Source organism: Tamandua tetradactyla, chromosome 9 (assembly GCF_023851605.1).
Source record: "Tamandua tetradactyla isolate mTamTet1 chromosome 9, mTamTet1.pri, whole genome shotgun sequence".
Lineage (NCBI taxonomy): Eukaryota > Metazoa > Chordata > Mammalia > Pilosa > Myrmecophagidae > Tamandua > Tamandua tetradactyla.
The window spans coordinates 109,793,342-109,809,949 of NC_135335.1; the positions used below are offsets into that span (position 1 = coordinate 109,793,342).

At 34.9% G+C, this 16,608-nt stretch overlaps 1 protein-coding gene and 1 non-coding gene across 6 annotated transcripts in view; both read left to right on the forward strand.

Moving 5' to 3' along the window:
* IPO11 (importin 11) overlaps positions 1–16,608 on the forward strand; it is a 337,786-nt gene that overhangs the window by 250,360 nt on the left and 70,818 nt on the right. The gene's annotated exons all lie outside the window — the stretch shown is intronic.
* On the forward strand, positions 9,637–9,743 carry LOC143647560 (U6 spliceosomal RNA). The gene has a single exon (XR_013158172.1). It is a non-coding gene; the product is annotated as a U6 spliceosomal RNA (small nuclear RNA).

The following is a 16,608-nucleotide window of genomic DNA, read 5'->3' on the forward strand; positions in this document are numbered from 1 at the left end:
AATTCGCAATATTATCACATAGTTGCATATTCATCATCATGATCATTTCTTAGAACATTTGCATCAATTCAGAAAAAAGAAATAAAAAGACAACAGAAAAATAAAACGAGAACAGAAAAAAAAAATTTACATACCATACCCCTTATGCCCTCCCTTTCATTGATCACTAGTGTTTCAAACTAAATTTATTTTAACATTTGTTCCCCCTATTATTTATTTTTTATCCTCTATGTTCTACTTGTCTGTTGACAAGGTAGATAAAAGGAGCATCAGACACAAGGTTTTCACAATCACACAGTCACATTGTTAAAGCTATATCATTATTATACTGTCATCACCAAGAAACATGGCTACTGGAACACAGCTCTACATTTTCAGGCAGTTCCCTCCAGCCTCTCCATTACATCTTGGATAACAAGGTAATATGTACTTAATGTGTAAGAATAACCTCCAGGATAACCCCTCGACTCTGTTTGGAATCTCACAGCCATTGACATTTTGCTTCATTTCACTCTTCCCCCTTTTGGTCTAGAAGGTTTTCTCAATTCTTTGATGCTGAGTCTCAGCTTATTCTAGTGTTTTTCTCAATCCCTTGATGCTGAGTCTCAGCTCATTCCAGGATTTCTGTCTCATGTTGCCAGGAAGGTCCACACCCCTGGGAGTCGTGTCCCACGTAGACAGGGAGAGGGTGGCGAGTTTGCTTGTAGTATTAGCTGGAGAGAGAGACCACATCTGAGCAACAAAAGAGGTTCTCTTGGGGGTGACTCTTAAGCCTAATTTTAAGTAGGCTTGACCTACCCTTTGGGGGGTTAAGTTTCATATGAACAAACCCCAAGACTGGGGGCTCAGCCTATAGCTTTGGTTGTCTACACTGCTTCCACAACCAATTTTTAAATGAAAATAATATCCACCCTGGGTAGTGTGACGGTGGTTCACCAGGCAGAATTCTCACCTGCCATGCCGGAGATCCAGGTTTGATTCCCATTGCCTGCCCATGGGGAAAAAAAAAATATATATATATATATATATATATATATATATATATGATATACATCCATCCTATTCTTTACATGTGCCTCTTTTAATGTTTTTAGGAATTTTCTTCAAAGGAATAGATTAAATAGATACTGTTAATTATATATGAGAATGAGAATATTTGAACTTCTATTGGCTTTCTGAAATAGCAATTTATCCTCCAGCTTCATAGACATATTTTTATGGTGTTAGTTCTGAGAATTTCAGATTTAGGTTTTTATTTCTCGTAGGTATTGCTGGGTCATATGGGAACTGTTTAATATTTTGAGAAGCCATCAGACTATTTTCCAAAGTGGCTGTACTGTTTTACATTCTCACCAGAAGTATATGAGGGTTCCAATTTCTCCAAATCCTTGCTGACACTTACTACCACATGTCTTGATTATAGCCATGTTTTAATGGATGTGATGCAGTATTTCACTGTGGTAGGAACCTTTTTTTAAATGGCTTTACTCCTTCATTACTCACCTTTGAGAAACTTACCTGACTCAGGTTTTTGACTATTCATGGATTGATTAGTGTTTGCTGGTTAATCATTGTGGGTATTATGAAAAGCGTCAGTAAATATATACGTTAGTATTTTAAGAATCCTCCTGCCTGGGTTCATATCTTCCTTCCACCACATTTTTTGTTTTTTAAAGAATGGTACAGAACCATGAGATATTGAAGACCCCTGAAAAGCAGGCAGAATATAGATTTGATTCAAAGTCTGAAAAGGTCCTTAGAAAGCTAGAGAAGGTTATGAGTTAGTGATAGAATTAGTGATTAAAGAAAATGCTTGGTTTTAGCATTTTAAAATATTTGGACAGTGCTTCTCAACCCAGGTTGCACATTAGAGTCATATGGGAAGCTTTAAAATGCTAATAAGCTCCCTCTCCAAAATTTTTTATTTAATTGGTAGTCTAGGCATCAGTTTGTCTTTAAAGCTAAGCAGAGAATTCTAGTTTACAGTCAGTGTTGAGACATCTAGGAATCAGGGACTCCTGTCTGCTAGAAAGCCAGTAAAGAAGATGATGCACAGTGTCCTTTGAGGTATGAGGACACCAAGAAAATTCTCCTTATTTACTTGGGAATTGAAGTAGGAGTGATGACGGCAGACTGATACTGTGGATCTGACCTTGCCATTTTTACTTCATTCCCCAACTTCTGAGCAACAATAAACTGCATTGTGGCGATTATATTCTTTTCTTCATTTTTGTTTTTTAAAACTTATGCTCTACATATCCAAAGTTCTACAATACAAGGTGAGAAGTAGGACCACTCATATTTCTCTTCGTATTCCATCACATTCACCAATTCCCAATTTTTCAATGCAGTTTTATTGAATTATATTCACATACCATACAATCCATCCAAAGTATAGAAGCAGTGGCTTACAGTATCATTATATAGTTGTGTGTTCATCACCACAATTTTAGAACATTTTCATTATTCCAAAAAAAAATAAAAGTTAAAAAGAACACCCCAAATATTCTATACCTCTAATACCCCTTCTTGCTTACTTATTTTGTCTTTGATTACTATATGCCCAAACATGGGGTAAAGGAAGTGTCAGGTTTTCACAACACATGTTCACACTGTAAAAGCTATATAGTTATACAGTCATCGTCAAGAATCAGGGCTACTGGATTACAGTTCAACAGTTTCAGGTATTTTCCTCTAGCTATTTTAATACACTAGAGACTAAAAAGAAATAGCTATTTAACACATAAGAATAACCTCCAGAATGACCTCTCAATCTATTTGAAATCTCTTAGCTAAAACTTTATTTTGTTTCATTTCTTTTCTTCCGTTTGTCCAAGAAGTCTTTCTGAATCCCATGTTGCCAGGGCTAGGCTCATGCCTGGGAGTCATGTTCCACGTTGCCAGGGAGACTTACACCTCTGCAAGTCATGTCCCACTTAGGGGGGAGGGTAAAAGTGAGTCTATTTGCAGAGTTGGCTTAGAGAGAGAGGTCATATCTGATCAAGAAAAGAGGTTCGCTGGGGGTGACTCTTAGGCATAATTCTAGGTAGACTTAGCTTCTGCTTTGTAGGAATAAGTTTTGTTAAGGGCAAGCTCCAAGTGAGATCTTGGCTTATTAAATTGGCATTTCCTAATGCTTGAAAGAATATCAGCAGTTCCGCACGTGGCAACCCTACAGTTTAAACCCTGGATTTAACCATCATATTAAACATAGAAAAGTCAGGTAATTTGTTTCAGTTACGTATAAAAGAGTTATGCAAGGATAAGTTATGCAAGTTATCAAAAAGAGTTTGATAAGTGGTTTGATCAAACTGCCAGCTTTCCACACTTTAATTTTCCCACTTGTGCACCATACTAAAATATAGTTGAAAAAGTACACTCACAAATTATGTATACAAATTCTGCTTTACCAATATACTAGTTCTCAACTAGTTCTTAACACGCATTTCTTCCTCTGTCACTGTTAAACTATGACTACGGGCAAGTTATTTAGCTACTTTGCCTTTGTTTTCTCAGCTATAAAATGAAAATAATAATAGTATCTCTTTTATAGGGTTGTTATGAGGATTGTATTAGATAATTCACGCTGAGAACTCAGTGAATGTTAGTTGCTTTTATGTCTTGTTAAGGACTCCATAGATGCTCTTACTGCTATAGCAGTTACCTCTGTTGATATCAGTATATTACATTTCATACTGTATGAAAGAAAATACATACTTTTTTGTTTTAATGTTTGAAAAAAATTGATGCTTTCTACAAAAGGAAGCCTGTTCTTAAATTAAACCTGACATCATTTCTGCATCATCAGACTGGTTCTGTTGTATGCAATAACGTTTTCACAGTATCGTTAAAATACTTTGTACATGTACTGACAGATAGGACTACTTTTCTAGGATTTAACAGTCTAAAGTTGGTGAGTAATTTTTTGTTCTGTAGAAATTGAATTTCTGGTATGTTACTCACACTTTGTTATTATCAGCTAAATTTGTCAGTTAAGTCCACTCGTGCCTAGACACAAAACTGAATTGTTTTCTTGCTGTGGTCAGTTCATCTAAAGTGTTCATTTAGGAGTTACATATTTGGAAAAGCAAAAAAGAAATATTTGCCAATTCTCAATCCCGTGCATTTTAAGTCCAGATATCTTATCCTTTCTCTGCCCCTTTTTTGTGGAAGAGAAATTAGAGGTTCGGTACAGAGACAGAAAATGAAATTCACAGCTGACTTCGGGTTGTCAACAAAAATTAATGAAAAAAACTCAGAGCACGAGAAATCACAACAATCATTAGTGACGAGGTTATCTTTTCTTTAATGATCATCTTTTTACCCTTATGATAGTTATAATTTGACTATTCCAATCTTAATTTTTTTTTAATTAGAAATAATCTGTCTAAATTTCCCTGTGGATAAAATTATGGTGTAATGATTTAAACTCTTAAGAGAATTCTAGAACAACTTTAAGTACTACTAGTGGCGTTTTCCTCCCTATATTGATCTCTTTAGTCGACTAGGCCTTGGGAACTATCAGTAGTGATTTTTTCCCCAGGTGACTGTAGTGCTTGTATAGGTGTTGGTAGATGGCAGAGGCGTTCAAGTTAATTTAACCTCAGTTGATCAGTTTGGTTGTTGAATTTGATTCGAATTATTATATTTTGTTGCCTTAACAGGTATATATGGAAGAACTACTGTGTAAAGAACTGTGTTAAGTACAATGGATATAGAGAGAACTGTGAGGCCTGGACACTACTCTTGGAAAATCCATAGTGTAATTTGATGAGCATAGAAAAGAGTATTTATCATAGTAAATGTGAAGGGATATTAGATGATAGCACAATATTTGAAAATTACAAAGTGAGCATTATAAACACAAGCCAGGAATATTTGAAGGGGAAAGATCATTGGGTGCTTTTTTGGCAGTGGAAGTTTTGCACTTGCCATTTTACATGTGTATTGAAAGAATTTGATCTTTCAATGTACCTTGGGAAGACATAGGGCATGCTTATCTGTAGAAATAATATTAGCAAAAAAGAGGAAAGCATGTTTTGGGGAATAAATAAGATTGCAATCAAAAGTTCATACTAGGGAAAATTGGAAAATAATAGTTGAAAGATGGTATTTGATTAAATTATATGTGCAAATGCATAATTGCCTCCAGTAGCTATTTGTTAAATGTTTGTTGAGTGAATAAAAAATTGGCAGTTGTTTAGGAAATGGGAGTTAGATATTGGCCATTCTTTTGAGGAAATTCTAATTTAAAGCACCTTGAACAAATTGGTAGCTAGATAATAGCTAGGTTTTCCCAAGACTTTGGAGACATGTTCATGTTACTAGGTAATTGTGAAAAAGGCAGTATAAAATACAAATATGGTGTGTTTCACTTTTTATACTGTATCTGCTTTTTAATAAATAGTATGTAGACCAAACCTTTATAAACTATTTTTAGATTGCAGTTTGTAAATTCATCATTCAAAGAAATCCTATATTCATTTATTTTATAATGTGTATATTTACTTCTTACGATAACCTTCGAGTTTTCCTTAGATATTCTTCGTGTGGGTTTTACCTTTAGCTTAATTAATAAAATGTGTTTGTTTGTAATAAACCTTTTTATACTTGACAGCTGTAAGTGTATATGCTTATAAATACATTGTTACAAACTTTACAGTTTGCATATAATTATTCTTTTTTCTACTATGCACTAACATTTTCAGTGGCTTATTTTTTTTATACTTCCTTCTTTGGGGTTCTCAGCTTTTGTTTCTAAGGCTATTTATTTCCAAGAGATTCTTCTTTTATTGCCAGAAATGATGTCTAAATACTTAGGTCAGTCAAGCATGAAATTCCTTCATCTTAATTTCATTCCAACCACCTTATTTTGCTTTCTGATGTTATTTGCCACAATATCATGATCACTTTTATGTTACACTTTTTTACATTATGAAAGTGACTTATAAATCAAAACTTGCTGCCAAAGTATTCTATTTTATTTATTAAAAATGAAAATAGTGTAGTATTAATTTGAGAGCATTTAATTTCATAATATAGAAAACCCTTACTATCTTGAAATCTATTTATAAAAGCCTTTGAAAATTAACAGATGTTTGTAATATGTTTAACTTTGCTTTAAATTCTTTTGTTATTGATACTTTTTTTTGAAATTTTTGACTGGTTTCACACATCCATCACCATGGATTGCTTGCTGTATTTCTGTGATTACCTTATGTATTTCATCTCCTGAACATTTTGGAATATAGGAACCCTGTCTTGAGGAAATATACTGAATGGTTAAAGTATCCATGTTCTGTAGTCAGACAGACTAGATTTAAATCTTGGCTTTTCAGCTGACTGGAACCTTGGGCAAGTACTTACCTGCTTTCTGTTTCCTCATCTATATAATGAGGTTAAATAATTGGGTTGTTTGTATATAAAGTGAGCTAAAGCATGTAAAAAACCCTCATCTCCCACATGTAATCCGTCTCAAAAACTTTTGGCTGGTCTCTAAATATTTCAACTCCTTCACTTTCTCCATTTCCACTTGCTCCATTTTAATATAAGCTGTCTTCTTTCTAGACAATTTATTAGCCACCTAAACTGGTTTCTCCTCAGCTGTTCTAATCCCCGTCAAACCATATTCCATAGAGAGAAAAAACACATTTTATTAAAACACAAATGATCCTTTCCCTCTCTTATTTCAAAGTTCTTCATTGGTTTCTGTGGAATAACCCATCATACAGGACTGGCCTTTTGGCTTACCTTTCTAATCTCATCTTATCCCACTCTCCTTCACTCATTCATTCTTTTCCAGCCAAGCTGGTATTCTCTCTGTCTTTGGAACATGCTAAGCTTTTTAGTGTCTCTGAGTTTTGACAAATTCTCTGAATTGACCTGCTTTCTGAATCTGCCACCTACTTGGAAAGCACTTTTTTTTCCTTTGTAAAACTGATCATGATTGTAAGTTACATAAGTATTTATCTAGAGGTATACCTCCCCCACTAGACTGTTCCATGAGCATCAGATGAGCAATTTGGGTATCAAAAAGAAAAACTGTAATTGACCTTGTGCTGATTTGAAAGGATTTATGTACCCTAGAAAAGCCATGTTTTAATCCTAGTCAATCTTGTGGGAGCAACCATTTCTTTTAATCCTTATTCAGTAATGTAGGTTGGAAACTTGATTAGGTTATCTCCACAAAGATGTGACTCACTCACTTGTAGGTATTAGCCTTTCATTAGAGGGAGATGTGACTCCCCCCATTCCAGGTGGGTCTTTATTAGTTTACTGGAATCCTTTCAAAGAGGAAGCATTTTGGAGAAAGATTGAGAACAACAAGAGAGCAACAGAGCAGACTAATGAGAATGATGACAGCCAGAGCCCATGCAACCCCGAGACCTTTGGAGATGAAGAAGGAATATGCCCCCGGGAGAGCTTCATGAAACAAGATGCCTGGAGAGAAAGCTAGCAGACATCGCCATGCTCACTATGTGCCTTTCCAGTTGAGAGAGAACCCTGAACCTCATCGGCTTTCTTGAACCAAGGTATCTTTCCCTGGATGCCGTAGATCGAACATTTCTATAGACTTTGCTTTAATTTGGACATTTCTACAGCCTTAGGACTATAAACTAGCAACTTATTAAATTCCCCTTTTTAAAAGCTTGTTCCTTTTCTAGTAAATTGCATACCGGCAGCTAGCAAACTAGAACAGACCTCTTTTATTCAATAGATAAAAATCTAAGAATCCATAATGATGCTTAACAAGACTACTTTTTCTTTCATATGTCCTATTTCTTCTTTTCAGTTCTTAATCCAACACATGAGAACCCACTTCAAATACCACCTCTTCCTAAAACCCATTCTGAATGCTTTAGCCTACTGTGGCCTCTTCCTCAAATCTCCTGTAAAATCGTCTGCTAATGGGTGCTGATTGCCAAATATATATTCACTGCAATGTTGATTAGCTTATAGTTTTTTATAAATGCCATTTAGAGGAAAGGAATTAAAATATGAGATACTGAGTCCAGTTTACATGAAATTTAAAAATCTGTTTTAACATGCCATGACTTTTCTCTAATGTTACAATTACTTTTCTGGGACAGATGATGTAGAAAATGCATTGAAAGTAATATTTGGTATATACATCTATAGAATTCTAGGAATGGCTAATTAGATGCAGGATATTGGTACTTTTAAACTGCCTGGCTTTTATAATACATAATTTTGTATGTATTATTTGTATGTATATGTGTGTTTGTCAAGTTAAATTAATAAATTATTTTATTACTGCTTTGAAAAATATTTTTTATAGTATCCTGCATTAAAAATTTTCCCCAGAACTAGTTTTATTCTAAGATCATTCTTATGACTATGATAGAAATAGTATTATTTCTCCTCTACTGCCCTTATGAGGAAAACAAGACTCAAGAGTTCACAAAGCAGTTGGAGAGACAGCCCTCTATTTTTTTTTAATTTTTATTGAGAAATCTTCACATACATATAGTCCATACATGGTGTACAATCAGTGACTCACAGTATCATTGCCTAGTTGTCGATTCTTCACCATGATCAATTTTAGAACATTTGTATCACTACAGAAAAAGAAATATAAAGAAAAAAAACTCATAAACCCATACATCTTACCCCTCCTTCTCATCAGCCACAAGTATTTCAATCTATTCAATTGTTTGCCCTTCATCTGCCCCTTCCTATTATTTGTTTATTTTCCATCCGTAGTTTTTCACTCATCTGTCCATACTCTGGATAAAAGGAGCATCAGACAAAAGGTTTTCACAATCATACAGTCACATTGTAAAAGCTATATCATTATACGGTCGTCTTTAAGAATCCAGGCTACTAGAACACAACTCAACAGTTTCAGGTACTTCTTTCCAGCCACTCCAGTATCTCATAAACTAGAAAGTGATACACATATAATGCATAAAAATAACCTCCAGAATTATCTTTCGGCTGTGTTTGAAATCTCTCAGCCACTGAAATGTTACTTTGTCTCATTTTTCCTTTCCCCCTTTTGATCAGGAAGGCTTTCTTAATCCCAAGCCACACCAGGGGTTCTGTCCCTCAATTCCAGGGAGATTTACAGCCCTAGGAGTCGTGTCCTGCATAGTGGGGAGGGCAGTGAGTTCAGTTGCTGAGGTGGCTTAGAGAATGAGACCACATCTGAGCAACAAAAGAGGTTCTTTAGGGGTGACTTTTATGCATAATTTTAAGAAGGTTTAGCTTTTCCTTTACAGGAATGAGTTTCATAGGGGCGAATCTCAAGACTGAGGGCTTGGCTTATTGATTTGGTTGTCCCCACTGCTTGTGAGAATATCAGGAATTCCCCAAGTGAGAAGTTAGCTATTTTCTCCTTTTTCCCCAGTCCCGCAAAGAGACTTTGCAAATTCTTTTTTATTCACTGCCCAAATTACTCTGGGATATTTTGGGACATCACATCAAGCTGAGACAGCCCTCTTGCCCCTAGACCATGTTCTTCCCTGTATATTCAGGTTATTTTCACATTATTTCTTAGTTACTTGTAAAATCTGATCACTGCATATTATTTATACACATAAACATATTTCATAAGAAAAGTAATAAGTTATAATGAGCAGAATGTAGGATTAGAAATCAAGAGAACTGGACTCTGTGCTCCCTTCAGCAGCACATATTCTAAAATTGCAACGATACAAAGAAGATTAGCATGGCCCCTGCGCAAGGATGACATGCAAATTTGTTATGCATTCCATTTTTTTAAAAAAAAAAAAGAGCTGGGTTCTACCACTCACTCTGCCAGGATTAGATCTCTGAACTTAAAAATATATCTTTATTTCTCTGAGTCTAATTTTCCTCACTTATGAAACAGGGAAATTTTTCTTTAATTTTCTTTGAAGTCCTTTCAGAATCAGCAAATGTTGGAGTTTAAAAAGTTATTTTCTTCTATATGTAGAATATTGTTCATGGGGAGTTGATACAAATAAAGAATTAATTTTGGAATAGCTCATTTAAATCACGTAAGTTCAGATTTCAAGTAATGTTCGTTAAGAAAAATGTAGAAAGCAATTTGCTTTCTATCAAAAATTGCATAAGAAAAAATTATTTGTATGGAAATGTGGTTGAGTCTTCTGGCATGTAAAACCCGTTTTCAAATTTCATGTTGGTTTCAGTGGGATTTTATATGTGGGTTTTTCTCAGTCACTTAGTGGCTACGTTAGATTCCATGGTAGAAGTTTGTGTGGTTGACTAGGTAGTGGGCATTGGCTATATATAGAGAGAGAAAATATAAAAAGGCCTGTGATGCTTCTTTTGCCTGCCAGAATAATGAGGGCCGAGTGATCGAGTCTCTGGCAGATCCAAGTTGAACAGATGATTGAGTAGCTAGCCATGAAGAGGTTAACAGTTTGGGTCCCAAGAAGCTGTTACCATTTTCTGATTATTAAAATAGGATTGATTCTGGAATTATTTTTCACACAGTGGCCAATTTCATCCATCTCATGTCTGACTTATGTGGTGCTGTGTGGAGCCCTGGATGCCTCTGCTATAGTTTATATATACCTCTGGTCAGTAATATTGAATGGTTTTTAGACACTTGAGTAGTTTAGCATTGAAAATCGCCTTTCAGGTTATTTAGGTTAATCATTTAATGGGTAAAGAAATTCCCTTCTAAAATATCTCGATGGATCATTCAGCTTCCATGTGGGTATCTTGCTGATAGAAAGTGCCTTGCTCTTTAGGGCAGCCCATTTCATTGAAGTGCTTCTTTCTTATAACAACTATTTGCTACATAAATATTATCCTCCAAATGCTAGCATTCCAAAATCTGTGCTCTTAACTCCATATACTATTCCGTATATCCAGTGTAGTCTTCCTTCTTGTGACTTGATCCATTTCTTGCTTATCTTTTGATGTAAGAAAGTAATTAAGCAATTTCCACTTTCATATGTTACCTATAGTTACTGGAAGAGAGCCTAAATCAGCTTTTAGGCTCATTAGTTTTCTGTGTGTTTAAAATTATAGGGATTATGATAAAACAGAAATAGGTAAATAAGTCTAATAAGAACCATCAAAATGGAGGGGATTTGCAGTAAAGAGAAATTTTTTTTTTTTTGCATGCTGTATGGGTCACATTTCATTCATTTTCCTTGTGAGTATCCCATTATTGCAGCACCATTTGTTGAAACATTTTTTTGTTGTTTTTTTTTTCTTGTTGTTTTGCTTATTTGTTTGTTTTTTGAGAAAGTGCATGGACCAGGAATCAAACCAAGTCTCCCTCATGGCAGGCGAGAATTCTATCACTGAACTACCCTTGCACCCCCCAAATAAAGGAAATTTTAATATAATTTAAATCTAAAATTACGAGGTGATCTCAGCAAAACAGATGGGGCAGAGGAAAGATACCTGTCATGTGGAGCCAAAGAGGGGAGGGAAGATACTGTAATTTATCTCTCTTAGCATTTTCTAAATACTAATGGCCCGTCTGTTGAAGAGTGAGCTTTCCAGTGTAAAAGCATGCTGAAATGGAAGAAAGAGTTTTATCATCCTGTAGCAGCTCTGAGGATGTTATCTGAAATTGTTTATAGAAATAGAATCTGGCTTTTCAAAATGACTGTGTAACAGGAACTAACATTAAGAAGTTTAAAATATTCTTATAAAGTGATGGTACCAAACTAGGAGGAATGGTGAGTTATGTTTGCTGAAAGTGGCCAAGTGTCACTTTATAGTTAATTAGGAAGCATCTCTTCGTTTTTCAAGCTCTAAAGTGACAGTAAGTTGAAATTTTTTTTTACTTCTCATGCATAAAATTTATCTTTCATTCTCATCAATAGATTTAATAGAACATAGCTAAAAGTTTCTTGGGAAATTTCCTTGCTGACAGGCAAGTAGAAATTTTGCTGTTTTTGCCATGTTATAGGGGCACAAAGGTTTTGTTCTGTTTCTGTTTTGAAAGCTTCCTCAAAAACTTGGAAACAGGGCGGGCCGCGGTGGCTCAGCGGGCAAAGTGCTTGCCTGCTATGCCGGAGGACCTCGGTTCGATTCCCGGCCCCAGCCCATGTAACAAAAACGGAGAAACAGAATACAATAAAAACAAGAAAATGTTTAAAAATGTTTCCCTTTCTTCCTTCCTTCCTTCCTTCTATCCTTCCTTCCTTCTCTCTGTCTTTCCTTTAAAAAAAAAAAAAAAAAAAAAAAACTTGGAAACAGTGGCATTTCCTGACTGATGCATAGGGACAGATTTTGAATGAAAAACCCCTTTCATAGCTGCAGTCACATGATAAACTTTAAAAACTTTGTGTTTGAAAATGATTTAAAAGCTGCAGAAAAGTTGTACAAATAGTACAAAGAATCCCATATAAACTATCCAGAATCACCTGTTGTTAACTTTTGCTTCATTTATTTTATCATTTGTGCTCACACTTCTTAATGTCTGGATGGTTGGAGATATGTGTACCTGGGCAGTGTGTATATACACATCCCCACAAGCATATCATGTTTTATTTTTTGAAGCATTTCAATGTATTTTTCATAGATCATGGCCTTTTACTTCTAAATACTTCGTTCTTGGATCAGGTGTTGCATTTAGTTGTTATGTCTGCAGCTTCCTCTAATCTGGAGTGTCATTTCTTCAGAGTTTCTTTCTCTTTTTACTAATATTTTTGAAGAACACTGTTCTTTATCTTTCTCTTTTCCTCATCCCTCTCTCTTCCTTGCTCTCTCTGAAAATAATATTCCTCGTTTGGGGTTTGTTTGATGCTTCCTTACAATTAGATTCATTCCTAGTTGGATAGTACGTAAATGATGTTATATTCTTGGAATATCACATCCAGAGGTACATGTGTCCATCTGCCTCTCACTGATGATGTTAATTTTTATATTCTGGTCAGTGTTCTCCAGTTGTTTAGCTATATAGTTGCTGTTTTTCCTCCTTGCAACTAATAGCAGTCTGTATTTAAATGTTGTTCCTAATTCAAATTTCCGCTCCATTGGGAAAAATGATAGATTGTTGTCTTTATTTTTTCATTGTAAATTCAGTTTCCAATTTTGATTCTCTTGATTTTAGGGTCCATAACGCCAATAATTGGTATTGTAAAGCAATTTTCGTATATATATTTAAGTGCAGTATTTGTCTAAATATATAGGTGGTATATAGTTAAAATTGTTTTCTTATTTTTGCATATTCATTGTTGTAAGGACAGAATCTGATTGGAACAGAAAATAGTTTTATTTTGATAGGTGAAATATGGGATCATCAATGCAAGATTATAAAAGAAGGATCCCAGGATTTCAGTGCATACTAAAACCTGTTAGAATTAATTTTTATCAAAGAATGTGATTGCTTAGAAAAGATTGAAGTTCCAAATTCAGTAGGAAAAATATATACCCATATTTTAGATTCCTAGGCTTCTGAAAGCAGAAACCATGAAATGGATTGGCTTAAACACTGGGAATTTATTAGTTTGCAGTTTGAAGCAAAGAAAATATCTAAACCAAGGCATTATCAAGGCAATGCTTTCTTCCCAAAGACTGGCAGCCAGGGATCCTAGGCATCTCTGCCACATGGCAAGGCACATAGTGGTGTCTGCTGGTCTCTTCCTTCCCTGCCTGCCCCTCCCTCTCTCTCTCCTTCCCTCCCTCTCTTTCTGTCTCTCTCCATACCATTCATAAAAGACTCCAGTAAGAGGATATACATATATATATATTTATATATTTTATTTATATCTAATAAAAAATGAAATTTTATTTTATTTTTTATTTAAATTGCCATACTATTGGTCGGTGTAGGTCTTTAGCATGTATCAGTCACCTGAAAGTTTTGTTAAACCAGATTGCTGGACCCCACCCACAAAGTTTCTGATTTATTTTAGAATGGGTTCCGAAAATTTGGAATTCCTGGTATGGGAGCCACTGCTTTAGAGGTGTTTATTTTTTTCACCAAATATTTAAAGTATGACATTGGAAAAAATCAATGTTTTCAGTCAGGCCAAAGAATATTTGTAGCAAAACCTGAATCCGATTAAGTGGTTTAAATTTTTTTTATTAACTATAATCCCTTTCCCTTCTTTCCATTTCAGTTTGCAAATTTTAAAGCTGATTATAATTTTGTACACATTGCTTGTTTGAATGTTAATTATATTAACATTGCCTTGTTTGCCATAACTGTTAATCATAGATGTATGAAGAGGCCTGAGTATTGTCGTTTTTTTTTTTTTAACTTTTTTTATTAATTAAAAAAAATTAACAAACAAAACATTTAGATATCATTCCATTCTACATATACAATCAGTAATTCTTAATATCATCACATAGTTGCATATTCATCATTTCTTAATACATTTGCATCGATTTAGAAAAAGAAATAAAAAGACAACAGAAAAAGAAATAAAATGATAATAGAGAAAAAAAGATTATACATACCATACCCCTTACCCCTCGCTTTCATTTACCACTAGCATTTCAAATTGAATTTATTTTAACATTTGTTCCCCCTATTATTTATTTTTATTCCATATGTTCTACTCTTCTGTTGATATAGTAGCTAAAAGGAGCATCGGACATAAGGTTTTCACATTCACAGAGTCTCATTGTGAAAGCTGTATCATTGTTCAGTCATCATCAAGAAACATGGCTACTGGAACACAGCACTACATTTTCAGGCAGTCCCCCCCAGCCTCTCCACTACATCTTGAACAACAAGGTGATATCTACTTAATGTGTAAGAATAATCTCCAGGATAACCTTTCAACTCCATTTGGAATCTCTCAGCCATTGACACTTTGTCTCATTTTACTCTTCCCCCTTTTGGTGGAGAAGTTTCTCTCAATCCCTTGATGTTAATTCTCAGCTCATTCTAGGGTTTTTCTCAGTCCGTTGATGCTGAGTCTCAGCTCATTCCAGGATCTCTGTCCCACGTTGCCAGGAAGTTCCACACCCCTGGGAGTCATGTCCCACACAGAGGGGAGGGTGGTAAGACTGCTCGTCGTGTTGGCTGGACAGAGAGGCCACATCTGAGCAACAAAAGAGGCTCTCTTGGGGGCGACTCTTAGGCCTCAATTGTAAGTAGACTTGACCTATCCTTTGTGGGGTTAAGTTTCATATGAACAAACCCCAAGCCTGGGGGCTCAGCCTATAGCTTTGGTTGTCTACACTGCTTGTGAGAATATCAAGAATTCAACTTGGGGAAGTTGAATTTCTCCCCACTCTCACCATTCCCCAAAGGGGGCTTGCAAATACTTTTCCAGTCACTGATCAAATCATTCTGGGATTCATCAGGGGATCACTCTGGACAAAACCTACAAAATCTCATGTGCTACCTGAGATTCCAAGTACTTATGACATTGAATCAAACTATCTACATGAGTTATATTAGGAAATGCTCTAGTCAAAATCTAAATTTTGTAACAAATAAACATTTTTTGCTTTAGTCTCACACATAAGGTGACATTTTACAGTATTAATTATCATCTATTTTCAGCACCCTGCAATAATAACATTCCTTTGTTCTTCCTCATGTATTGTCGTTTTTTTAACCAAAGAAAACATAAAGAGCTATTCTGCTCGTTCCAGAGTGTTTTGGCACATTCTGAAACTGATTCTTTTTTTATATCATGTGTTATCCTAAAGAGTAGGGATTTTTAATTAAATATTAAATTTTTTTCTTAGTTTTTCCTAGTTGGATCTGATAGTTTTTTTGTATTCAAAATGGTAACTGCTGAGTATTATTTTAAGTGGTAGTAGCCTATTTGAGATGCATTTATTTATTGGAGGCAGGTCTAGAAAAGTTTCAAAGAGATTTTTTTTCTAGAGTATTTTAGGGCAGAATATGTACTGATAAAGAACTACTAACAGTTGCTAAATTCCTTTTTATCACCCTAAATATTTACTTAATATTTTGAATTTGACTCTCACATTTCATTTAGCAAATGTTTACCTCATTATTTATTAAGACATTTATTTTTATATGGCAAGATCATATTAACCACCTTTTTATTACATTGTATAGTGTTTTCCACTGTTAGCATTGTTAATATTAATGTTTCTGTAGTAGGATTTTTCAGGGTTTTCCTGTGTTTGAAAATAAATTGTATCTAAGCAATTTCATCGTTCCTCTATCCCCCTACCCCTATTCATTTGCTTCCTGAGTCCGCTGGCCTGTTTTTAAAGTTGTCTATTTCATATGTTACCTTCTCTTTTCAAATTTATGGTATAGTCTGCCTCCTCTATTGACTTGCTTCTTATATAATAAGAAAATAACAGTAACCAGATAAGACCTACCTCATCTGCCCACCATCTTATGTGTCAGCATATTTGTGCCTGTACCCAAAAGATCTACTAACTCTGTTACAGTGTATAAACTGTAAACTGTTATTCTTCTACCTAAGGCCATCCCTTCTGCTTGTCTTTGCTGAATCCCATTTTCTCAAAGATTTTTGCTCCCATGATTACCCTTTTCTAACTTTCATCAAATTTTCTTTCTCTGTTAAATCCTTCCCAATACCATAAAAATAGACAATAGTATTTTCCAGCTAAAACAATGTTGGAAATTCATTTAATGACTCTTTTCTCTATGCAAAAGAGGTGTGTGTTTTGTACTGAACCCACTTCATTCTGGCTTTTATCCCCATC